Here is a 27573-nt window from a genome sequence, read left to right on the forward strand (position 1 = left end):
CCATCTTGCCTAAAGCGGCACGGTTTGCATAGCATTTAGCGTGACACTATTGCAGCACCAGTGACCCAAGTTCTGTCTGGAAGGGGTTCTCTCCATGGGTTTCCTCCCACCCTCCAAGCACATACGGGGTTAGTTGATGGGTCACATGAGTTCGGCTGGGCAGTGCAGGCCAGAAATGCCTAATACTACGCAGTTAAAAATTAAAAGAGTGCTCACCATTTTATTCATGCACCTGCCAACGTTTTGCTCGTGCTTTGATGATGGGCCCAGGCCCAAACCGTTGGTCATGTATCTTTATCTTTGTTTGACCTGCTGATTTTTCTCCAGCTTTGTGCTTTTAAAATTTAAAAGTGGGTTGTTAGGGGTTATTTGCAACGACTGGGAATTGAGGCAGCTCCACTCTTCCTGGATTATTTTTCTGAAAGTGAGAATCCATCAGATGTCGAATTGAATTCCCGCGCACACTTCCACCTTCTCGGCTTGGATTCAGCGCATTTTGAAACCAATCACATCAACAGGTTTGTGCTCTGCAGAAGATAGGTGCTGCCCTGTCGAAGGCAGCTTCTGCTAAGCACCCTCTGTGTGTGACGAGCATTTGTTTTGAACAGGATACTCATAGCAAAAACATTGTAGTGCTGGAAGAGCGCAACAGGTCTCACAGCGGCCACAGGAGGTGACGATATATACCCCAACGTTTCAGCCCTGAGCCCGTTTTCAAGGTATGAACAAAATACAGGTGGGCACCTGAATAAAAATATTGGAGGGGAGGAAGGAAGAAGGGGCAGAGGCGCCCCCGTCTCTCTCTTCCCCTATCCCTCCAGCTCTGCATTCACAGCCACTCCCCTCCCTCAATTGATCTCAGCATTCCTCTCTTACCCTCCTCTCCACGCCCACCTAAGGCCTTTTGCCTGTGGCCTATGCTCCTCCCCCCTGCTAGTTCTTCCCTCTATTTTTGTAGCATACATGTGCATATCAAAGAATCTTTTAACTGTCCCTACTGTACCAGGGTTCACCGTCACCGTCACCCCTGGCAATGCATTCCAGGCACCCACAACACTCTGTGTTTAAAAATAAATTACCTCTAACATCCCTCCTAAACCTTCATCCTCTCATCTTAAACATTCATGTGCCTCACAATCGTATATACCTCTAGGCCTCGTATCTACTCAAGGGCCACGTGCCCTAAACTGACTGGGCAAGAGAGTTCCGACGGTTGACAGTTAGCTGAAGAAACTTTCTCGTTGACTCAGTTTTAAATGGCAGCAAGAATACCCCAAGTTGAAAAGAAGAAACCTGGGAGATGACTCTACAGCAGACCAGAGAGGAGCTCAGCGACTGAAGGACCCATACAGGCTGCGGGCTGCTAGTGATGTCTGGTCTAAGGACAGTAACAGGGTGGGAGAAGGTGACTTAAAGCAAGCACAAGTGAAGAGTCATCCTAGCAGGTGGACTGGAGAAAGACAGTTGTGGAAGCATCTATGTGAGATGTTGCTTCATAAAGGCTCCCCCCCGCCCCTCCCCGTCACCATGATCACAACCTCTTCGGGCCTGAAGACCAGCACCTCAAAGTTCAAGAACAGTTTCTTTCCGACAGCTACCAGGATCCTGCCCTTGTTACACTGATCAGGAGCTGCTTTGACACCACAAAGGTACAGTCTGCACTATTGTAACACCACTTTTTATTTTTGAATATTTATTATCTTATTAATTTAATGCACACTATTGTAACTTTTTTTAAAACACAGTACCTGTTGGACTGCAAGTCTGAATTTCAAAGTACCAGATGTGGGGCAGTTTCACTCCTGCCGTGTCAGACTCCTGAATGGACCCCGCACCAGTAAAACCAACCGATTTCTCTCTGTAATGCTGCATTTATTATCTAGCTTATTTGCTGAAGTATGCACTGCATGTCTACCTGGACTGTCTACAAAATAAACCATAGGACTGCACCTTGATGTACGCGACATGAACTTGAACTCGAGTGGGAAAAATAACATCAAGTTGGTTCACGGTGTGTGCAAAGCTACATAAAGATCGAGGAGAGAAACTTTGCCCCCTGTGGGGAAGCGGTGATCCAAGAGACAGACTTCTCAATGTTGTGAAGGATGACAATGTTGTAATTAAGGCAAACAAATGAAAATGGATGGATTAACTTCGTTAAAAATGTTATCAACTTTGAAAATAGCCTCTTATTCGATACAATATATAAACTAATGGCGAGGCCAGTTGCTTCACACAACAAAACCGGCTTGCAAACTTGTACAAACTGATAAAAAGAAACTACATTGGAAAGGAAGCCAGAGGAAATAAAGATTTAACAGTGAGAAATCCTTTTAAAGTGTATGCCAGTGCTTCAGGTCACACTTCTAAAAAAAAGGTACGAGAAGTGTAAATGCAATTATCAGAACAAATTTAAAGTCTGCAAGATGCAGAATTGTTGTATCAGTACACATTTTCATTAATCAGTGACTATTCCCAGGTAAATGTAAAAAGCAAGGAAGAAAAAAGTAAATGAGGCCACAGTGCATCCGCTTATCTCTCCTCATGCGTTGCCTGATAAGTGTTTTCTGTTTTTCCTTCAGATTTCAAACATCTGAAGACTTTCACCATTTAATTACTGAGAAAATGTTTTAACCTATAAAGGGCAGTCATTTCTGGAGGACAGTATAAACCTTCAATTGGAGCAGCACAGATTAATCAAGGGATGAATTTATTGGGGAAGTTCTTTGAGGAAGTTCACATGGAAGGTTGACGAGGTCAGTGTCTTTGATGTGGATTTTGGCAAAGAGTTTTAACAAGCACACCGCACGACAAGCTGGCGAATGAAGTAAAAGCCCACGGGATTCGAGGAGGCCAAAATGGATCTAGTGTTAGCTCAGTGACAGGAAGCAAAGGATTGACAGGTGTTGTTATGACTGTAGTTTCCAGTGGAGCTCAACACGGTCAGAACTTGAGTTTAAGTAAAAACACGAAGTGCTGCAGGAACTCAGCAGGTCACACAGCGACCATAGGAGGTTAAAGGTATACAAGCAAGGTCTCGGTATTAACCTTGACAAAGGGTTCAGATCCAAAACCATGGTTATACAGTTCCCCCATAATGTTTGGGACAAAGAGATTTTTTTCTTTATTTGCCCCTGTGCTCCACAGTTTTAAATTTGTAAGTAAACAATTTCTCATGTGATTAAAATGCAGATTCCAGATTTTATTCAAGGTTATTTGTATACATTTTGGTTTGACCATGGAGAAATTACGGCACTTTTTAAACAGACTTCAAGCAGTCATTGCATATAAGGAAATTGCAACAAAGGACTAAATGTGACTAATGTACAGACCATTGTCATGTCATGTTCCAAATGCGGTTAGAGCCGCACAATTAAGATACCTATCAGATTTTTACCAAACAAGGGAAAAACCAGACTGGACGAGATTAGAATTAGATAAAATAGGGGAAAAGATACCTGAACACATATTATATAAATGGGATGAAAAATTGGTACAATGTAGGAGTTCTCCAGTATTACATCATCTGCTCAATATTTGGAAGAAGATTCATGTAGAAAGAAATAAAACAAATTATCAATTACCAAAACTAATATTGACGCAAAATAAGTTACTCCCTTTTACAATAGATAACCTTTCCTTTAGAGAATGGGAGAAAAAAGGGATCAAAAGAATAGAAAATTGTTTTTCAGGAAATAGATTATTATCCTTTGAACAAATGAAAGATAAATACAATATAACTCAAGATACAGCGCTGGCATATTACCAATTGAGATCCTACTTGAAGAACAAATTAGGAAGCAGTCTGAGGTTACCAGAGGGAAGTAACTTTGAATATGTGATTACAGATACAATGATAATCAAAAGATTTATAACAAGTATGTATATTAAACTGCAAGAAAAGGAGAATGAGGAAACAAATGGTCAAACTAAACAAAAATGGGAACAAGATTTAAATATAAAGATAAAAAAGGAAACATGGGAGAAGTTATGTTCTGGAACGATGAGAAATACAATAAATACGAGGTTACGAATGATACAATATAACTGGATACACAGGCTATACATTACACCTCAAAAGTTAAATAAATGGGACCCAACAGTATCTGACAGATGTTTTCGATGTAAAAAGGAAATGGGAACAACAATTCATGCAATCTGGACATGTGAGAAAGTAGAAAAATTTTGGGAAGATCTAAATCAAACATTAAATAAAATTACAGAAAACAATATACCAAAGAATCCAGAGATCTTCCTCCTAAGTAACATAAAAAACAAAGAATTTGGAATTGATTTGGAGGATGCACAAAAAAGATTTGTTAAGATAGCTCTAGCTGTAGCAAAAAAATGTATTATGTCAACCTGGAAATTGGAAGATAATTTGAAAATACAACAATGGTATATAGAAATGAATAAATGTATTCCATTAGAAAAAATAACATATAGTTTAAGAAATAATATTGAAATATTCGAACAAATATGGGAGCCTTACATGAAACATAATAGCGAAAACCTACCGGGGACATTCACTACCTAAATTAATGAAAGGAGAAGGAAATGAAAAGAATTGACTCAGTGGAATTTCTTGTTCATTTTTATTGAATGAAACATTGTTTGACTGGTTTAATGTATCCTAGATTTTGTACTTTAAATGGACGGGAGGGAGGAGGTAGGGAGGGTGGGATGGGAGGAGGGAGGGAGGGTGGGATGGGAGGAGGGAGGGGGGGATGGGAGGAGGGAGGGGGGGGGAAAGAAAAAAAATTAAAAAAAAAATGTTCCAAATGCGGTGCCCTGAAAGGAGAGGACTAAAAATATTTTCTCAAAGTTCAGAGGTGCAAAGGGACTTGGGGGGGAGGGGGGGGGGTGGTGGGCGGTCCTTGTGCACAAGTCCCTGAATGTTAACTTGTAGGTGAAGTTGGTGATGGAGAAGGCAACATTATTATTCATTTCTAGAGGGATAAAATATAAAAACAGATGTAATGTTGAGGCACTGGTCAGACACACTTATTGTTTGCAATTTTGGGCTCCTCATCTGAGGAAAGATGTGTGGGCCCTGAGGACATTTACCAGAACGATCCCTGGAATGAAAGGGTTAGGGTGACCATTCTAAAAGGAGGACATGGTCATATTTACTAAACGTTCAACCAGTTTACCTATCTCGGCTGCACCATTTCATCGGATGCAAGGATCGACAACGAGATAGACAACAGACTCGCCAAGGCAAATAGCGCATTTGGAAGTCTACACAAAAGAGTCTGGAAAAACAACCAACTGAAAAACCTCACAAAGATTAGCGTATACAGAGTCGTTGTCATACCCACACTCCTGTTCGGCTCCGAATCATGGGTCCTCTACCGGCATCACCTACGGCTCCTAGAACGCTTCCACCAGCGTTGTCTCCGCTCCATCCTCAACATTCATTGGAGCGACTTCATCTCCAACATCGAAGTACTCGAGATGGCAGAGGCCGATGGCATTGAATCCATGCTGCTGAAGATCCAATTGCGCTGGGTAGGTCACGTCTCCCGAATGGAGGACCATCGCCTTCCCAAGATCGTGTTATATGGCGAGCTCTCCACTGGCCACTGAGACAGAGGTGCACCAAAGAAGAGGGACAAGGACTGCCTAAAGAAATTTCTTGGTGCCTACCACATTGACCACCGCCAGTGGGGTGATATCACCTCAAACCGTGCATCTTGGCTTCTCACAGTTCGGCGGGCAGCAACCTCCTTTGAAGAAGACCGCAGAGCCCACCTCACTGACAAAAGACAAAGGAGGAAAATCCCAACACCCAACCCCAACCAACCAATTTTCCCTTGCAACCGCTGCAACCGTGTCTGCCTGTCCCGAATCGGATTTGTCAGCCACAAACGAGCCTGCAGCTGACATGGACATTACCCCTCCATAAATCTTTGTCCGCGAAGCCAAGCCAAAGAAGAAAAGAATATATGGTAACCTATGGCCATGTCCTCCTTTTGGAATGGGCACCCTAATTATCATACAAGGTATTAAACAAGAAACTCTGCAGATGCTGGGGCCGAGTGCAATTCATAAACTCAGCAGGTCACGCAGAAGCGTTAGGAAGTAAATGGTAACCAACATTTCAGGCCTGGGCCTTTCATCAGGTATGGCATATGGTCACGTGAGAAGCTGTGGGACTGTATCCACTGGGGTTTAGAGTAATGAGGGGGGAACTCACTGAAATCTGTCCAATACTGAAAGGCCTGGATAGAGTGGATGTGGAGAAGATGTTTCGTGTGGTGGGGGAGTCTGTGACCGGCGGGCACAGCCTCAGAACAAAAAAAAATCCCATTAGAACAGAGATAAGGATGAATTTCTTTGCCCAGGGTGGGGTGAATCTGTGGAATGTGTTACTGTGGAGGCCGTCATTGGGGATATTTAAGACAGAAGTCTCTGTTTGGTTGAGTAAGCACTGGAGGCGAATCCATGGCTACTCGGGGACTCTGAAGGGACTCTCTTTTGCTTCTCTTTCCCTAACTGTAAGAGACACTTCGGCAATTCCTGCTGATGGCAAATCTGTCTGCCGTAATACTGCACTGTTTTTATTTCATGACATTTAATTGAACCTTGATTAGGAAGGGGGTCAAGGGTTATGGGAGAAGGCAGGAGAGTGGGGTTGAAAAGGATAGTAAACCAGTTATGATGGAATAGCAGGAAGGACTCGATGGGCTGAGTGGCCTAAATGCCCTCCTACAGCTTATGGACATGTGGAGTTTGTCCACAGGATCCTTGAAGGTAGCAGAGGAGGTTAATAAGGTTGGTTACAAAGGCATATGGGATGCTTTCACTTGACTGTGAATATCGTTGACAATTCTGATCACCACATGACAAAAAAGATGTGACTGCAGTTCAGAGGGCGTAGAGCAGACTTATGAAGATGTGCCCTGAGTTGAAAAAATGTAGCGACAAGGAAAGATTTTTAGCTAGGAGAAAAGACCATAAGACATTGGAGCAGACATGGTCTATTCACCCATCGATTCTGCCCTGCCATTCAATCAGGAGATGAACCATTTTCCCTACAGCCCCTCTGCCCGGCCTTCTTCCCATAACCTTTATGTCCTGGCTAATCCAGAACCTATCAATCTCTGCCTTAAATATACCCAATGACTTGGCTTCCACAATTGTCTATGACAACAAATTCCACAGATTCACCAGACTTGCTGAGTTTCTCCAGCACTCTTGTGTGAACAATGGGTACATGGATGGAGAGTTTATGTGTATATGGACCAAATCCAGGCAAATGGGACTAGCTGGGTCATCATGGCCTAAGGGCCTGTTCCCAAGCTGTACCTCTGGCTCTACTGAGAGCGCAGAGCCCTGTCTGACATAGGATGTGGTGGAGGGTGCCTGTCAATGGGTGGGTGCCTTCAAGAGATCGGACAACAGCTTTCCCCCCATTCTCTGTCCAAAGATCCAGATGAATGATTGGAACAGAACCAAAAGTCAGGTCTGCAAAACCATCTCACTTTGATTCCTGTTTATTGCCAAACAAAAAATAAAATGAATGGCAAAAATGACCGATCATCTCTGCGAAGGAAAACAAAGGGAAAATTGAACTGAGACTGTGGTTTTCCCTTGTTTAAAAATACTATTATTCTGACAATGTGTGCGTGAAACACAGGCATCATAAATTAATACGACTGCAGAAGGAAACTGCAGGACAATGATACTGTTTCTGTAAACTCAACAAAGCCACACTTCCAGTGATTACTGCAGCCAACTTCCATGGGGCTTCGTTTGGCACAGCTCAGAATTATCTGGGTGTTAAATTTTAAACAGTCATAGGCCACGGTACCGGTAACAGGCCCTTTTGGCCCATGAGCCTGTGCCACCCAATTATACCTCGTTGACCTACAACCCCCCCCAGCCCCCGGGGAAAACCTACGCAGACACAGGGAGTATGTACACACTCCTTACAGACAGCCCCGGATTGGAACCCAAGTCCCAGTTGGTGGTGCTGTACTAACTGTGCTCAGCAGTAGAAAGGTGCTGGTGGGCAGGTGGGGGGAAGAAGAAAGAATATCATCCTCACGAGCCTGAGGAAATTTGGCATGCCACCTGGTTTCTCCAGATGCTCCACTGAAAGCTCCCTGCCAGGGGGCATCAGGTAACCGCTGGACCCAAGGGCGCAAGAAACACAGCGGGTTGTGGAAGTGGCTCAGGCCATCACACACATTTGCCCCCCGCACACCAACGGCATCGATACTTCCCGCTGGCTCGGTACAACAGCCAACTTATTTAAAGACTCCTCCCACCCATAATACTCTCTTCACCACCCCACCCCCCATGACACTCCCATCCCCGACTCCTGTTGGGAACAAGATTCACGGTGTGAGATCACGCGCCACCACATTCAAGAACAGCTTCTTTACCACAGTTATCAGACTCCTGCAGGAACCCCACACCAGTAAAACGATGCTGCCTTTGCTCTGCACCAACTGTCCTCTCTCAGTAACTCTGTACTGGGTCCAACTTGCTGAACTGTGTATGAGATGTCCAGCTGGACTGCTCAGAAAACAACCTCTATCACAGCATCTTGGTACAGGTGGCAATAAACTTTAAACGAGCAGGTAATGTGGATCTTAATATGTTTCAATAATATACTTTCTCTGTAAAAATGCAACCCCTTCTCTGCGAGGGCATAGACAGCAGTACCATGGGGAAAATCCACCCTCTAGAAGCTAGTCTCCCCTCCATGTACTTGTCCAAATTTCTCATAAATGTCAAAACTGAGCCCGCATTCACCACCTCAGCTGGCAGCTCGTTCCATGCTTCCCCACTCTCTGTGTGAAGAAGTTCCCCCGAATGTTCCCTTTAAACATTTCCCCTTTCACCTTTAAACATGTCATCCAGCTCATATCTCACCCAACCTCAGTGGAAAAAGCCTGCTTGTGTTCACTCTATCCATACCCCTTATAATTTTGTACACCTCTATCAATTCTCTCCCCCCCCCCCCCACAATTCTCCGACGCTCCAGGGAATAAAGTCCTAACTTATTCAGCCTTTCCCTAGAAATCACAGTTAGTATAGCAGTTAGTGAGACGCTCTTACAGTGCCAGCGAGTCAGGTTTGAATCCAGCGCTATCTCTAAGGAGTTTGCACGTTCTTCCCGTGAACGGTGTGGATTTTCTCTGGGTGCTCCGGTTTCCTACCACCCTTCAAAAACGTATGGGGATTGTCAGTTAATTGGATTATTTGAGTGGCATGGGCTCTTGGGGTGGTTGGGCTTGTAACCGAGCTGTAGGTCAATCCTCTCTGCACTTTTTCAATCCTGTAGGTAGGTGACCAAAGCTGCACACACTATAGTTCTTGGAGACTCAGGATGAACATAAAAGAGTTCAGCACAGGGAGAGGCCCTTTGGCCCTGTGATGCACTGCAGTACGAGCAAACAATCTCAAACCACGAAGGCTGCACTACAGGCTTAAAACTTGCACACAAGGTTCAGTAGCCCTTCTGGCTCCATGTGTTCTAATCCTCCCCAACGGCTGGCGTGAGCCTTTATATGGGGCCGGTGATTGGCAGGGAGTAAGTGGAGCCAGCCTCCCAGATTACCTCCCTACAGGTACAGTGGGTAGCCCCCTGCAGTCAGCAGGCAGGAATGCAGACAGGCACAAGCAGTCACATACAGGCAGCTGGTGGTTGTATCACCACAGGCCCACATGTCTGTGCTTAGCACAATATCCAATCTATATTAAAAACTTCGCTGAACACCTTCGCACTGTCCACATCAGAAACAGAGATCTCCAAGTGGCCAACCATTTCTGCTAACTTGGTCCCCATTCTCCCTTCCCTCTCCATTCACAGAGCCATCCCCCTCCCCTCGTTTGCTGCTGTGCCCTCCCTCATCCACCTATTACCTGCTGCCTGTGCTCCTCCCCCTGCCCCTCACCTCCCCACCATTTTGTTCGGACGCCTACCTAAAATAAAACACACTGCTGGAGAAACTCAGCAAGTCAAACAGTGTCCTTGATGAAGCAAAGATAAAGATAAGTAACTGACATTTTGGGCTTGAGCCCTTCATCAAGAACACTGTTTGCTTTGCTGAGTTTCTGCAGCGCTGTGTTTTTACTTCAATCACGGTGTCTGCAGACGTTCATGTTTTACTCTGGTACGAAAGCCACATGGTATGTGGATACACGCTGTGGAGAATTGGCAGAGCTGACTGAGTGGAAACACCAGAGCACTGGCTCTCAGCCCAGCAGAGCAGACTTCATCAATGAGACCGCAAATTCAACTCTTGGATGGAAATGCGAGTGACAAACGAGAATTTTTGATCGAAATGGCCAAATGAAAAGGCTCCCGACTGTCTGGAAACATCACCCATCCCCCCCCCACCCCCCACCCCACCCGTAACAAATTCAGATCATTTGTTTCTGGCAGAAAATGAATAGCTTCTGTGTTACTGGGTAGGAGATGCAGCGGTTTACGTTTGCCGACCCCCGAGGGGGTCAAAGGTCACACCTGCCGATATTAAATTCCTTTGCTTCAAAAGAAAAGGGCGGAGATTCCTTGAGAAGTTGAACGCTGGAGCGATAGATCCCTGTGTCCTAATCACGAGCGAACCACTTGCTGGGAAATATTCAAACAATGCAGCTTCCCTTCCCATTAACCTGTTGGTCAGTGTGTAGAATACTGCAGAGTGCACAGTAATTAGGGGAAAGATTAATCAGGCAGGACTTAAGTATAGAATAGTGGGCACCTGGGAGTGATTTTTAACTAAAACCTAATTCAGATCAGACATAGTTTACATGTAGAATGTTGAATGCTCTGAGCTGTTACAAGACTAGACTCGGAGAGAAACGTGGGTGATATGTATACACAGTAGAACATGACAAGGCACCACGGTTAGTGTAGCGGCGAGCGCGACAGTATTACTGCACCAGCAACCCGGGTTCGTATCCAGCACTGTCTAGAAGGAGTTTGCACGTTTTCCCCTGGACTGCGTGCGTTTCCTCTGGGTGCTCCAGTTTCCTCCCACATTCCAAAAATACACAGGGCGAGTTGGTTAATTGGTCCTGTGGGTGTATTTGGGCGGTGCAGGGGTGGAGTTATGGGCAGGGGCTTCTTTCCCTGAAGTGCTGGAGGCTGAGGAGTGAATTTAGATTTTTTTAAAATTTAGACATACGGCATGGTAACAGGCCATTTGGCCCTACGAGTCTGTGCCACCCAATTTACACCGCATTAACCTACGCCCCTGGAGAAAACCCACATAGACACGGGGAGAATGTACAAACTTCTTACAGACAGCGCGAGATTCAAACTCAGTTCCAGTTCCAATTACAGGCGTTGTAAAGGTGTTACACTAACCGCTACGCCAATCGTGCCGGCCAAACCATGGCGTGAACTATGAGTATAATATTTGAGTGAACAATAAAAATATGATAAATACATAAGATGTATTTTCCATCAAAATATGGTCCCAGGCTAGGGGAATCTAGGGGGCAAACATTGAAGGTGAGAGGGAAAAGAATTAAAAGGGTCCTGAGAGACAATTTTGTCTCACTAGAGCAGCCATTTTCAGCTCAAAGTTTATGCGCCCCTTTCCCTGTGAAGCAGTCCAAGTTTTGGTTTCTTCTGTAATTCTCTCCGACCACATAAAAAAAGATTTGTGTTGCATAAGGTGAAAAGAAAACAAGGATTTTACTTAACTGTGCAGTGGCCCCCAGGGGGGCCCTGCTGAGTTTGACGAACTTAGATATCTGGGTATCTGGAATGAGCTGCCAAAGGAAGTGGGAGAGGGACATACAGGTGTGAGATTTAATAGATATTTTGACAGGTACAGGGGTAGGAAAGGTTTGGAGGGCAGTGAGCCGAGCACAGGCAAACGGATGAAAGGCTCAGCCTGGAACGTCGGTTCTGTATTTTTAACCATTCCTACATAAAGGACTTGGTTTGATCTGCTGAGTTTCTCCAGCTTCGTGTTTTTACTTCATCCACAGGGTTTGCAGACTTTCGAGTTTAACTTCTGGGTCGGATGGGGAACCTGGTGGAGCCAAAGGGTCTGCTTCCCTGCTGTAAAATGATACCAGTCCCTGACTTTGACGTTGAATAACAGATTATGAAGAGCGATCTAATGGGTGATTTTGATGTTAAAATCCACAAATAGTTCAAACATTCTCTGACACAAGGTTACAGCAATGTTACAATGCACAGTTTCAAAACGCAAACCATTGTAGTTTTAGGAGTATAAGGAACAGGAGCAGGAGTCGGCCATCTGGCTTGTCGAGCCTGTTCCACCTTTCAACGCTGATTCATAGCTGATGTGATGATCAGCTCATCTGCACCTTCCTGCCTTTTCCCCATATCCCCTACCATAAAAATCTATCCAGCCTTGTCTCAAATATATTTACTTCAATGGGAAGTGAATTCCATAGATTCACTGCCCTCTGGGAAAAGCATTTCCTCCTCATCTCCATCTTAAATCTATCCTGAATCCTGATGCTCCGTCCCCTAGATCTAGTCTCCCCCACCAACTTGCCTACCTCTATCTTATCCATGCCTTTCATAATTTTATTTGACAATCTCTCCTCATGGGCTCACCTCTCATCTCTGGAAACAATCTGATGAACCTCCTCTGCCTGCTTCCAAAGCTAATAAACCTTCCTCAGATGAGACCAGAACTGCACGCAGTACTCCAGATGCAGCATAACCTCTCTGCTCATATCAGAGCCAGCGCCACCAGGCTGAGGAACAGCTTCTTCCCACGGGCAGGGAGAAAGCTAAATGAGCAAAGGAACTGCTCGCACTAACTATCCGAGACCCTCATATTCAAGAAACCATATTTATTTATCTGTATAAATGAAATACTTGTCCTGCGCAGGCGCTCTTTGTCTGTGTGTGCTATGTCTGGTTGTGTGTCTGTGTGTTTTTGCACTGAGGACTGGAGGGCGCTGTTTCGTCAGGTTCTCTTTGTACAATCAGATGACAATAAACTTGTCTTAAACTTAATCCCTCTAGCAATGATGGCCAACATTCCCCTTGCCTTCTCAATATCCTGCTGCACCTGCAAACCAATGTTTTGCTATTCATACACAAGCACTCCCAGCATGCCACTTTCCCCCTACACGTTCATGCACTGGATCCACAGTCATGTGTTCGTCCAATTTCCATCTGTAGAACCTCCTGCACATCACCAGCTGGTTAACATTAATTGGCCATGCCTTTTTGGATTTGTTCTTTCCCCACTCTATCAAGGAACCAGTGTACAGGGCCTCAACCTGAAATATCGAGAATACCTCTGTCTCCCTAGCCCTGCACATCCACGCTGCTCGACAAGCTGAGGTCCCCCATATGCCAGCTTCTGCAGTGTCCTGTGTCACCCATCTGGAGGACCCTTGCTACCACAATGTTTGACCACACACTCCGCTCTTCAATACCACTGCTTGTCTGGGAGATGAACTCAGAATCAGGTGGCAGCAGGTGTGGTGTAATAGGTGCAAAAATCACAATTGCTTAAACACAAGAATTAAAAAAAAATGAGGTGCAAAAAAGAGAAAAAGTGAGGTAGGCTCCCTGTCCATTCTGAAATCTGATGGAGGAAGGGAAGAACCTGTTTCTGTAACGTAGAGTGTTCATCTTTAGGCTCCTGTACCTCCTCTCTGATGGTAGCAGTGAGAGAAGGGCATGGCTTGAGTGGTGAGGGTCCTTGATGATAAAAGCTGCTTTCCCTGAGCCACCATCGCTTAAAGATGTCCTTATTGGAGGGAAGACTGATTGATGCCCATGACGGTGCTGGCCGAGTTCACAACCACCTGTGGCCTTTTCCTGTCCTAGGCACTGGCACCTCCGTACCAGTGATGCAACAGGTGCCTTGCAACACTCAAACGTGCTGGAGAAACTTAGTAGGTCTCAGCATCAGAATTTATTATCACGAAAACATCACGAAATGTGTTGTTTTGCAGTAGCGTCACAGGGCAAACTTTTCCACAAACCACATTCCAAAATAGCTAAAATAAAAGAGCATCCACAGGAAGCAAAAGTTAATAAGGCCTGGGCCCTCCCTTTACTTCCTGGGGATGCTGTGTGACCTGCTGTGTTTCTCCAGTGTGTTCCACATGGCCCCGGTGTCTGAAGACTTTCTTGTTTAACTGGTGTGGCTTACTCCGATGGAAGCACAAGCCAACTCTACTCATGGAGATTGATGATGGCCCGACTCCAGCAGGAGTTGGCAGCTTTTGCAAGGTCAATCTCCAGAAGTAGTCAGCTGCTGAATAAGTCCACACACAATCCACACTGTCCACAACTCCACTGGAGTAGAGGCGTACAGCACAGAAACGGCCCTTCAGCCCAGCTTGTTATTGGAAGGGGTTTAAGGGATCGGATATTCGAGTATTTGGATAGTCAGGGACTGATTAGAGATTGTGAACATGACTTTGTGCATGGTAGATCATGTTTAACCAATCTTTCAGAGTTTTTTTGAGGAGGTTACCAGAAAAACATATAAGATAGGAGCAGGAGTAGGCCATTCGACCCTTCGAGCCTGCTCCGCCATTCAACGAGATCATGGCTGATCTTAAAGTTCAGTACCCCATCCCCGCCTTCTCTGAAGGATGTGGATATTGTCTATATGGACTTCAAAAAGGCTTCTGACAAGGTCCCGCATGGGAGGTAAAATGAATTCAACATTGGCTTTATGGGAGAAGCCAGAAAGAGGTAGTCCAACCTTTTTCTTTCCACTCACATCCCACCTTAAGTAATCCCTTTGCTATCAGTGCTCTGTGATTAGTAAGGGGTTGCTTAAGGTAGGATGTGAGTGGGAAGGGAAGGTTGAGAATCACTACTCGAGACCCAATTGTTTCTGAAATATTTTGCTTGATAAAAATTGTCAATGGCCCATTTCCTTTGGAGTTATGAAACCGTGCACATAACGAGTTAATAAGATACAATTCATACAGTGGTTTTCAAACATTTTCTTTCCACCCACATACCACCTTAAGCAATCCCTTACTAATTACAGAGCACCTATGACAGAGGGATTACTTAAAGAAGTATGTGAGTGGAAAGAAAAAAGTTGAGAACCACTGAGGTGGAGGATGATTGCCTCCCATAGTGGTGTGCGCAGGGATCAGTGCCAGGACCATTATTGTTTGTCATCTATAGCAACGATCTTGTTAGTAATGTGGTAAATTGGATCAGCAAGTTTGGAGATGACACAAAGATTGGGGGTGTAAGTGACCAGTGAGGAAGGCTTTCAAAGCTTGCACAGAGATCTGGACCAGCTGGAAAAATGGACTGCAAAATGGCAGATGGAGTTTAATGCAGACAAGTGTAAGGTGTAGCACTTTGGAAGGACAAACCAAGATAGGACAAATGGTCGGGCACTGAAGAGTACAGTAAAACAGATGGATCTGGGAATACAGATACATAATTCCCTGAAAGTGGCATAAAGAGAGCTTTTGCACACTGGCCTTCATACATCAAAGTATTGAGTATAGGAGTTAGCATGTTACAGTAGAGTTGTATAAGTCATCGGTGAGGCCAAATTTTGTGTGCAGTTTAGGTCATCTAAGTAAACTACAGGAAGGCCATCAATAAGATTGGATAAAATGCAGAGCAAAGATGTGCTGGAACTTCAGGAACTGAGTTCCAGGGAAAGGTTAAACAGGTTTGGCCTTTATTCCCTGGAGCGTAGAAGAATAAGGGGAGATTTGATAGAGGTGTTTAAAATTATATGGGGTCTCAGGAGAGTAGATGCAAGTAGGCCTTTTTTTACTGAGGGTAGGTGAGATAAAAACTGGAGGACATGGGTTAAGGGTGAAAGGGGAGGAGTTTAGGGGGAATTTCTTCACACAGGGAGGGGTGGGAGTGTGGAACAAGTTGCCAGCTGAAGTGGTGAATGCGGGCTCAATTTTAACATTTAAGAAAAAACTGGAGGTACATGGAGGGGAGGGGTTTGGAGGGCTATGGACGGGGCAGGTCAGTGGGACAAGGCAGAATAATACTTTAGCAGAGACCAGAAGGGCCAGTTTTCTGTGCTGTAATGTTCTAGGATACGGATAGGATGGGTTAAGAGGGATAAGGGCCAAACTCAGGCAGGTGGGGCAAGTGTGAGTGGGACATATTGGTCGGCGGGGGGCCTGTTGGGCTGAAGAGCTTGTTTCCACGTGGTGTGACTCCATGACCCAGTTTGACCATTGTCAATTATTCAATCTGGTCATTTCGCTTTGGAAACGTTTTCAGTGCATTTTAAATCCAAAATGTCACCAGAGAGTGGAGACATCTTTTGCGAGGTCTGAATGATGCTGAAAACGAAATTGTTCACTGTAGTTAAAGCAGAAACTCGGCAGATGCTGGGGTGAAGTATTCACCGTCTCCTGGTACATGTGACAAGTGAACTCTACGGTGATGGTGAACTCTAGGCTGGTGACTGTCTGTGCAAGCAAGGACGGGAGAGAAGAAACGATGGCTGGAAGTCAACTAACATTTGTCAAGGGTGAGAAAATTTCCTGACTGAGGTAAATGGAACATGCCTGGGGTCGAACTAACTGTTGGCAACGTTATCCAGCATCAAGAGAGGACAGCCGAGTGAAAAGCCAAACAACACCCCCCCCCTCCCATTCCTATCCCTGGACATTGAATGGCCAATTTAGTGGGATGCAAGTGTGAAAGGGGTTAATTTTATGACCCAATGACATTTAGAATCACGTGGTTTCATCTCCTTTCATTGGTGCTTTCGTCACATTTTCAATAAAGTTTAATTTTAACATAAAAAAAAGAAAAGAAAAAAAAAAGAAAAAAAAGAGAGGACAGCGAGATTCAATGCATACGGGGACAGAGAAAATTGGAAGCAAGAGTGGAGTAAAAAAAAAACTCTGCTCAATAGAATGGGTGACATTCAAAGCACTAGTGCCTGTCTAAAAAAGAATTCCTGTTTCCTGCTGGTGACAAATCAATTTGATTTCCACTTCCCACACTACCTGAGGCAGGTTTAGGCTCTTTCAGGTGGCCAGAATACCCCGATGGAAAGCCACATATTCTACTCCTATACGGCTGTCAGGAGGCCACCTGAAAGTGCAGGAGGCGCCTCCGAGGTGCACTTTCCAACCCTCCTCCGAGAGGGATAATTGCCAGAGCACTGAAGTCCCCCTAGGCACCTGAATGCAGCTGCCTGAAAGTGGCTGCTTGGGGGTGGTCTGAAGACAATCAGATGGCGACCCAACGCGCCTGACATCCCCGCTGCCTCTGCTGCCCGGAGTGGGAAGTCAGGGCAGGGGCAGCCGGTGCAGGCCTACAGGGCAGGGGCGTCTGGCGCGAGACGTCGGGGCAGGCCGCTCTTGCCCTGAAGTCCCACACCAGCAGCCCCTGCCCCAATGTCCCGCGCCAGCCACGCCTGTCCTGACGTCCAGCACCGGCCGCCTCTGCCCCGACGTCCTGAAGGGACAGGAACCGGAGTGCGCTCTGAAGCGTGTCTCTCCTGCAGCTGTCCCTTTTATAACCATATAACAATTACAGCACGGAAACAGGCCAATTTGGCCCTTCAAGTCTGCACTGATCCAATGACCCTCCTCTAATCCCACTTACCAACACTGACCATATCCCTCCATTCCCCTCCCATCCATATACTTATCCAACTCTTTCTTAAATGACAAAATTGACCCTGCCTCCACCACCTTTCCCGGAAGCCCATTTCACACAGTAACCACTCTCTGAGTAAAGAAGATCCCCCTCATGTTACTCCTAAACCTTTGCCCGTCAACTCTCAACCCATGACCTCTTGTATCCATCTCTCTTACTCTCAATGGGAAAAGCCTTTCCACATCAACTCTATCTATCCCTCTCATTATCTTAAACACCTCTATCAAATCCCCTCTCTGCCTTTTACGTTCCAAGGAATAAAGACCTAATTTGCTCAATCTCTCCTTGTATTCCAGATGCTGAAACCCAGGCAACATTTTTGTAAATCTTCTCTGCACTCTCTCTATCATGTTAATATCCTTCCTATAAATCGGTGACCAGAGCTGCACACAGTTCTCTAAATTTGGCCTCACCAATGCCTTGTACAGTTTTATCATTACTTCCCAACTCCTATATTCTATGCATTGATTTATATAGGCAAGCATACTAAAGGCCTTCTTCACCACCCTATCCACATGCGCTCCTACCTTCAGGGAACAATGCACCGTTATTCCTAGATCTTTCTGCTCCACTGCATTCTTCAACGCCCTCCCATTTGCCACATATGTCTTGCTTTGGTTATTCTTTCCAAAATGAAGCACCTCGCACTTATCAGTATTAAACTCCATCTGCCATCTTTCTGCCCACTCCTCTAAGCAGTTTAAATCCCTCTGCAATCTTTGAAAACCCTCTTCATCATCCACAATTCCCCCTATTTTAGTATCATCTGCATATTTACTAATCCAATTTACTGCCCCATCCTCCGGGACATTAATATATATGACAAACACCAACGGTCCCAATACCAAATTCTGAGGTACACCGCTTGTCACCGGCCTCCATCCTGACAAATAATTATCTACTACTATGCTCTGGCACCTTCCTTCCGGCCACTGTTAAATCATTTGATTATCTCCAAATTAATACCCAAGGATTTAGCCTTCCTAACTAACCTCCCATGCGGAACCTTATCGAAGGCCTTACTGAAGTCCATATAGACAACATCCTCTGATCTACCCTCATTAACATTCCTAGTCACCTCTTCAAAAAATTCAATAAGATTGGTCAAATACGATCTTCCACGCATAAATCCATGTTGAGTGTCCCTGATCAGACCCTGTCCCTCCATATACTTATATCTACTATCTCAAAGAACGCTTTCCATCAATTTACCTACCACAGACGTCAAACTTACAGGCTGATAATTGCTTGGCTTGCTCCTCGAACCCTTTTTAAACAAAGGAACCACATGTACAACAAGCCAATCCTCCTGCACTATACCCGTCTCTAATGACATTTGAAAAATCACTGCCAGAGCCTCCGCTATTTTCTCACTAACTTCTCTCAAGGTCCTGGGGAAAATCCTGTCAGGACCTGGAGGCTTATCCACCTTTATATGTTTCAAAAGCTCCAGTACTACCTCTTTCTTAAACACTATAGTCTCCATATATACCCCCTTTGCTTCATTTACCCTTTAGGTGGACAGCGCAGCGCTTTCAGGGCTGCCATTTGAACGACCATTCCACAGGGTTGTATCTGCTTCTGCAGGCGCATTCTTGGGCGAGAAAGCACCTGAAAGTGGCTTTTAAGTGAAATTTATCACATATGGCATCATGGTGAAGAATCAATACAGATCAACACCAGTGCACCTCAACGATGCATGCTTAGCCCACTGCTCTACTCACTACACCCATGACTGTGTGGCCAGGTACAATTCCCAATGCTATCTACGAATTTGCTGAGATGTCACCACGATTGTCAGGAAAATCATGAACAGCAATGAGGAGGGAGATAGATCAGCTCGTTGAGAGATGTCACACCAACAAACTTCTGCTCAATGTTACCAGAACCAAGAGATGACTGTGGACTTCAGGAAGAAGTCAGGAGATAATGACCCAGTCCTCATCGAGGGCTCAGTAATGGAGAGGGTCAAGAACTTCAAATTCCTGGATATCAACGTCTCCGAGGATCAGTCCTGGAGCCTCCACGTTGAGGCAATCACAAAGAAGGTTCGCCAGCGGCTGTACTTTGTGAGGTGTTTGAGGAGATTCGGGACGTCATCAAAGACTCTCGTAAATGTCTACAGGTGCACTGTGGAGAACATTCTGGCTGGTTTCATCACTGTCTGTTATGGAGGTGCCAACTCCAAGGACAAGAGTAAACTCCAGAGGGTTGTTAACTCAGCCTGCAATATCACAGGCATCAAACTTCACTCCATTGAGGACATCAACATGAGGTGGTGCCTTAAAAAAGCAGCCTCTATCCTCAAAGATCCCCAACACCCAGGCCAGGCCCTCTTCACTCTGCTACCATCGGAGAAAAGGTACAGGAGCCTAAAAATGAGCACTCAGCGGCACAAGGACAGCTTTTTCCCCGCTGCCATCAGGTTCCTGAATGAACAATGATCCACAGACACTGGCTCACTTGGACTTTTTCTTGCACTATTTTTTAAATTTATTTTGAAGGTGGTTTATATAAATGTTTGCCCTGTGATGCTGCCACAAAACAACGAATATTGTGACATGTTCATGACAATAAATTCTGATTCTGAATGGTGACATTTAAAACACTTTACTGCAGGTTGTAATTAGCATCTGGACTGTTTATGCATTCTCAATACACAGGATTTATTGACTGCCACCATTATCTCGCACTTTTATAGCCTGAGTCTTTCACCCTTGGGAATGAGCAAACAGTAATCTTTTCACCAAGTCTGCAGGGGCTCGAAACGGAGAAATCCAAGGCATTTAAAAAAAATTATCTACCACCGATGCAATGAACTGAACAAGACTGAGCAGTTAGTTGGTCCCTGTTGCCCCTCACCACCTCCTGATCAGACACCTTTGACTGCACACATAATGACTGCCTGTTTGTCACACTCAGTGTGCGATGGATTGATATGAGACTTCAGTTCTTTGGGGAAATTTATGCCGGAATGAACAGCACTACTTGTGCAGGTCGTGGTAGAGTTTTCCAATTATTCCCACTACCCTGCTCCTCTCAGAAAACCAATAATGCTGTCTCCTTCAAGTTTATATCCTGTTCTCCTCTGGAAAAATCACTTATCCACCCTTCTAGACATGTGCATTTCTGATCTGTGGAAGAAATGTTAATGACATGTCACAAGACTCGCACCAGCAGATTCGGGGAAAGCTGCTACCCATCCACCAGCAGACTCCTCAACGACAAACTCAATCAGGGACTCATTTAAGGACTCGCACTTTCACATTCTTTATTACTGAACATTTATTTTCTGTGTTGCACAGTTTGTATTTCCGTTTTGTTTATATTTCTCTCTTTGGGATTTGTATCTTTTCTTAAGTAGTTTTCTTTCCACTTCTAATCAGTAGAAATTCTGCCACGCCAGCAGGAAAAAGAATCTCAGGGTTGTATGTGATGTCATGTATGTACTCTGACAATAAATCTGGTCTGAAATTAGAGTCTTTTAGTTACTGACTTGTCAATTATTTGTTTTCTTGATTAGCCAGAGCGTCAAAGGTTACAGGAGAAGCCCAAGCAGTGGGGCTCAAAGGGAAAATGGATGAGCTCACCATTAATTTAAGTTAGACATACAGCCATTACGGTCCATGAGTCTGTGCCTCCCACTTTACTCCCCCATTAAACTACACCCCCAGTACATTTTGAAGGACGAGAGGAAACTGGAGCCCCCAGAGAAAACCAACGCAGACACAAGGAGAACAAATAAACTCCTTACAGACAGTGCGGGACTCGAATCCTGGTCTGGTCCCGATCGCTGGCACCGTAAAGGCATTGCACTAACCGCTATGCAATAGCAGGGCAGCCTTGATGAGCAGAATAGCCTATTTCTGCTCCTTTGTCTTATGGCCTAAAACCAAACTGCATCCCAGGTCAGGAGGAAGCTTAGTGTGAAGCTTATCCAGGGTAGACCCAACCCGTGCAAAACTGGAATGCCTCTAACTACCTTATCTACTGATCTCAGCAGAGGAGTTGGATGCAAGGGTTCATCTGAATAATGACGGTCAAGGTCAGTTTCCCACGTCAGGACATAAATACAAGGTGAAACAGAATGAGTGGTAAATTTTTCACACAATGAGTATCTGGAATGAGGTGCCAGAGGAGTTGAAGGAGGGAGGGACAACGATGAGGTGCCCTGATAGTTACTTGAATGAGCAGAGCCGAAGTGGTACATGGAATCAACACGTAAGCAGGACACGTAAAGAGGAAAGCCTGCCATCACTGTGATTGTAGTTCAAAACACAAAAGTGCTGGAGAAACTCAGCAGGTCACGCAGCATCTATCGGAAGGGTGACCCACATTTCGGGTCTGGGCCCTTAGTCAAAGTATGAGCAAAAGGCAGACAGGCCCCCAGATAAAAAGTTGGGGTGAGGGGGTGTAGTACAGGTACGAGGTTATGGGTGGATTTCACACGTAACATTAGGTGTTGTTCCTCCAATTTGCGGGTAGCCTCAGTTTGGAAAGCTCGAGGCCGTGGGCAGACATGACAGTATGGGTATTGGAGGACTGATGGTTGTGTGATCCAAAAAACAGAATTAAATTGGATTCTTCACTTTTACTGGAGTCATGAAATGCCCCCTGTTCCCTGCATCGGCCTCTTTGCCGCGGTGCAGTTACTGAGGGTGAGCCTGTGAGGTTTCTCATGGCGCCCCATTCAAATTGTCCAGGAGAGACGACTGTTCACAGCAGGGTGTGGTATTTTGTGTGGGCCTGCTGGAGAAATCATGAAGTGATGGAATCTTCCGGTAGCACAAAGCCAGCTGTGATTGAGCAGCTAAAGTTGCCGGCAGTCGATGACCTTGTGAGGCCACCTTCTCTGGAAAAGAAATTCCACCTCAAGTATTACCTACTAGTGACCTTTTCCCTTTCCGTAAAATGTTGGAAATGTCTATTATTTTTCCCAAAAGGAATGCTGCGTTTGGGAGCAGGAGCGATGAATGTCTAAATGTCTGCAGTTAAAACGGTGGATAATCTAGAACTCATCCATTAGATAAATTGCTGATGTTTGTACACTTTCTCAAGTGGATGTAAAAGAGCCCAGGGGATGATTTTTGAAGCCACTTGTGGTAAATCTGTGTCATGCTGTCAATCTCTCACTATGCTTAGTCTACACTATGGGCATTGGATGTGGATTATCTCAACCACCAAGGGCACTCCCCTTGACTATAACTGTGTATGCACCCATTATCATTCATGATTGTACTACTGAGTTTCTACTAATAAAAGCCATATGTGTTTAACTACACTGCATTTGATCTCTTCATTATCTGGCACATCAATACTGACCCTGATATTCTGACCAATATTTATCCTTCAATTAACCTCAGTAACAACAGTTTATCTTCTCAGAATGAGCACCAAAGAATCATGGAACAGCACAGCTGCAGCACGATTGGCGTTGCAGTTAGTACAAGGCCTTCACAGCGCCAGTGATCGGGACTGGGGTTCGAGTCCCGTGCAATCTGTAAGGAGTTTGTACGTTCACCCCCTGTCTGTGTGGGTTTTCCCCAGGGGCTCTGGTTTCCTTTCACCATTCAAAAATGTACCAGGGGGAGGGGGGGGGTTGAGGTTGTAGGTCACTTGGGTGTAAATCGGGCGGCACAGACTCGTAAGCTGAAATGGACTGTTACCGTGATGTTTGTCTAAATGTAATTAAATATTAAAAAATTAAAATTAAATTAAAAAAATTAAAATGGACTTTCGATGATGACAAAGTACTTATCTACATTAATTCTGTTCACCAGCACTTGGTCCATAGCCTTCTGCAAAAATTGGCAGGGTTGTGTAGAGAGAGGGAGAGGATTCACAGGATTCAAGCACACTCCAGTTCACAAAACATTCCAACATAGTACAAGCCCTTTGGCCCACAATGTTGTGCTGACCTACGTAAACCTACTCTGCAACAATCTAAACCTTCCCTATCTCACACCCAGAACCTGCTATTTTTCTCACATCCATGGGCCTATCCACGAATCTTTTAAATGTCCCTATTGTACCAGCCTCCACCACCATCTCCGGCAATGCATTCTAGGCACCCACCTCTCTCTGTGTGGGAAAAAAAAAACCCTGACCTCTCCCCTAAACTTTCCTCCCCTCACCTTAAACCAATGTCCTCTAGTACTTGCAAGTTAGTTGGAGATCCTCAAGTTTACTCTAGTTGAGGCTGAGGACAGTGTGGGAATGGGGAAGGGAATTGAAATGGGAGTTCAAGCTTCGACCCTCAGACAGAGCACAGAAGCGCTTTTGTTGCATATGAAGAGTTAAGAAACAGACGAGGAGGGTGTGGAGCACAAGCCTTCTGCTGTTACCTCTGTATGTCCACTCCTGGATCTTGCAGCTGTGTGGTGATACATACTTGGTGTATGGAGAGAGAAGGAATACTTTGCCCATGTGTTTGTCTTTACATTGGAGCCGTGGGAGTGCTGCTGCCGGGAGAAGATCACGGTGGGGCTGGGGATGTTTCCATAAGTCTTCACTCTCAGCCACGATGTATGGTACACCTCGACTAACAAGGAAGGGAATGGAGAAATGCTCGAGGGTTTGAATAGTAATCCACAAAACTATGCAAGTAGACCCCCAAATCTGTTTATATACTTGTCAAAATGGGATTTCATGAATCTTGCCATGGGAACCACATAAAGCTGAGGACTTCTTGAATAGTTCAACCTTAAGTGGTCATTTAAATTTCCTGGACTTGGAAATGTTTTAGAACATAACAGCACTTTGGCCGATGATGTTGTGCCAATTGATATAACCTACTCAACAAACAAACCCTCCCCCCACTCACACCCATAACCCTCTATTTTTCTTGCATCCATGAGCCTGTCTAAGAATCTTTTAAATGTCCCTCATGTCCTAGCCTTCACCACCACCCTGCCAGAGCATACCAGGCACCCACCACCCTGTGTGAAAAAAACTTACCCTAAACTTTCCTCCCTTCACTTTGTCATCTGGTATTTGCTACTCTCACCCTAAGAAAAAGGTGCGGTTTGTCCATGCTATCTAAGCCTCTCAGAATCTTGTAGACCTCTATCAAGACTCCTTTCAACCTTTTTTACTCCAAAGAGAAAAGTCCCAGCTCTGCTAACCTTGCATCATAAGACTTGTTTCCCAATCCAGGCAACATCCTGGTAAATCTCATCTGCCCCCTCTCCATAGCTTCCACATCCTTCCTATAACGAGGTGACCGGACTGAACACAATGGTCCAAGTGTGGTCTCACCAGAGATTTATAGAGCTGCAACATCACCTCACAGCTCCTGAACTCAATCCCCAGACTAATGAAGGCCAGTATCCCATAAGCCTTCTGAACTACACTATCAACCTGGGCAGCAACTGAGAGATCAATGGATTTGGATCCCAAGGTCCCTCTTGTTCTTCCTGACTGTTAATAACCTTGCCATTAACCATGTACTCTGCCTTCAAGTTTGACTTTCAAACTGTTTCACCAGGTGGGCATCCGTCGTTCCACAGTAAGTTAAAGATGGCTGCATCCAAATAAATTTGCAGCCTGCAATATTGTACAGTTTATTTTGTACAGGCAGTTTTACGCTGATGGAAATTGGAATGAAGAAAGCACAGGCTAATTTAATCTATTCAGAATCTCAAACTAGATGGCAAATGTACATCAGTTTGTCAGTTTTACTCATACTTTTAAAAACTATTAGTATAATATGTCCCGCCTCCTATTTGGTTGACGGTGCCAGCGAATCCTGGCAATATCCTGCAAGCTCTCTTCTTACAACAATCAACCACTCTGCTCTCACTGAACACTATACTCAGGACACAACAGTATGAATGTTAAACATATCCTGTTAGTCTGCTGGCAGAAGAACCCTTCTCACTGTCCCAGGTATTTTGTGATAATTAAGCCAAATTTGTGCGAGATCTTATTGCTTTCAACCTAGGTGTCTTGAGGAGTTGACAGTGGCTCACCTTCAGCTTGGGACGATACAGAGATTGTTAGTGACAGCTGCCACTTGCCCTCGATGACGTGATGATTCATCGTTCGGGCCTCTTGTAGCAACCCCCGTGTTGCTACCCTCGGCACAACTGGGACCATACATCTGGGATTAAATATTCCTGCCTGTGCATCCTCAGCAGTTATTGACAGCTTAATTTTAAAAAAAATTAATTTAGACATACAGCACATAACAGGCCCTTCTGGCCCACGAGCCCCAAATGCACCAATTGACCTTCAACCCCGTTTCATTTTGAATGGTGGGAGGAAACTGGAAACTCAGGCAGACATGGGGAGAATGTGCAAACTTCTTTTACACAATGCCAGATTGGAACCAGGCTCCTGGTGATGTAATAGCCTTGCACTAACTGCTCTACGTGAACCGTGCTGATTGATGAACTAATTCGGAGTGCAGGGAACCGGATATGTCATCATGGGAGAGTTCTCTCCACTTGAACTGGCTTGGCGTTCTTCAACCCCGGCCACTTCTGACAAGGGACCTTTGACTTGAATCGTCAGCTCTGTTTTTATATCCACGCATGCCACCTGACCTGCTGCGTGCATCTAGTTACAACTGCTTTCATCTCTCCGTTGATGGTGAGTTTGTGCTTATGCATTCCAGTCAGTTATGGCACACTCTAGCCCTATACTGATCACTTGGAGGAGGGAGCAGGATGTAAGGTGACAGATTTGCAGAAGGTTGCAGTGAGGCTACTTGGAGTCCGTAATAAGAGGTTGATCGAGGGAATGTGGCAAATGCCACATAATGTAGGGGAGGGTCAGGACACATAGGAGGTATCCAAAGGCAGACTATTATGGAAGTGGAGAGAGAGAGATTTCAAACAAGTGGAAGGCACTGGAGGAACGACACCTTATATCGCTTCCTTGAGCACCTCGTCTCCATCCGCCGCAATAGCGGGGATCTCCCAGTGGCCATTCTTTTCAATTCTCTGCCCCATTCCCTTGCCAATATGTCTGTCCATGGTCTCATGCACAGCCAGACTGAGACCACCTGCAAATTGGAGGAACAGCACCTCATCTTCCGCCTGGTCACCCTCCAAGCAAATGGCACTTACATCGACTTCTCCGGTTCCGTTAGACCCCTCACTCCCACCCGCATCTCCTGTCTTCCCTTTTTCCTCTGTCTCCTTTCACAGAGCTAAAATCAATTCTCACCTTTCCTCTTCTCATATCCTTGTGTCTGTTGGTCTGGACTTCTCCCCCTGCCCTTCCCCAGGTTTCGAATATTGATGCCTGTTGCTCTTTTTCACTTTGTGGAATGACCCCAGGTGGTCTTGCTTGTGTGTCCTCAGCAGCAAGTTGCTGAAGCAGCAGCTCTTCTCCCCGTTTCAAACCTTGTCTGAATTGAGTCACTTCTGGATAACCCGCTTCCCTCTTGCACTGTGGTGAATCTCCAATAATAGACCACATTGGAGAAGCACAATATTGTGAACCGAGGAGCCAGGTAGATATTGTATAGAAAGTAAAATGGCAACATGCTATAGAGATGTAATGCACCAAATACCCACATCCAGTTAAGCAAGAAAATCTGCAGATGGTGGGGTTGAGTGCAATATACAGAAGTGTTAACGAAGGGCTCAGACCCAAAACACTGGTTACCCTTTATGCCCTTTGAATGCCGTGTGACCTGCTTAGTTTCTCCAGCACGTATGTATTGCACGCACATATAGCTGAATGTGCGTGCAATACATACGTGCTGGAGAAACTCACTCTGGGGTACACAGATCACTTGCATCAGTCAACCACATCAATGACTCACAACACCCCCTCATTAATCAGGAAGTCACAGTAGCACCTACACTTGCTAAGGAGGTTGAGGAGGGCAAGGCCGCCACCTTGACAATCTTTGCAGGAGCTCAATTGAGAGCGTCCTGTCGGGCTGCGTCATTGTGGGCGACGGTAGCTGCAAAGCATCGGACTGGAAATCAATACAGAGAGTCATCAAAAAGGCCAAGAAGATC

The 27573-nt window shown here is 45.2% G+C and overlaps 1 protein-coding gene across 2 annotated transcripts in view; it reads right to left on the bottom strand.

The window, feature by feature from the left end:
• disp1 (dispatched homolog 1 (Drosophila)) overlaps nucleotides 1–27573 on the bottom strand; it is a 122985-nt gene that overhangs the window by 78483 nt on the left and 16929 nt on the right. The gene's annotated exons all lie outside the window — the stretch shown is intronic.

The sequence above is a fragment of the Narcine bancroftii genome, chromosome 6 (assembly GCF_036971445.1).
Source record: "Narcine bancroftii isolate sNarBan1 chromosome 6, sNarBan1.hap1, whole genome shotgun sequence".
Classification (NCBI taxonomy): Eukaryota; Metazoa; Chordata; class Chondrichthyes; order Torpediniformes; family Narcinidae; genus Narcine; species Narcine bancroftii.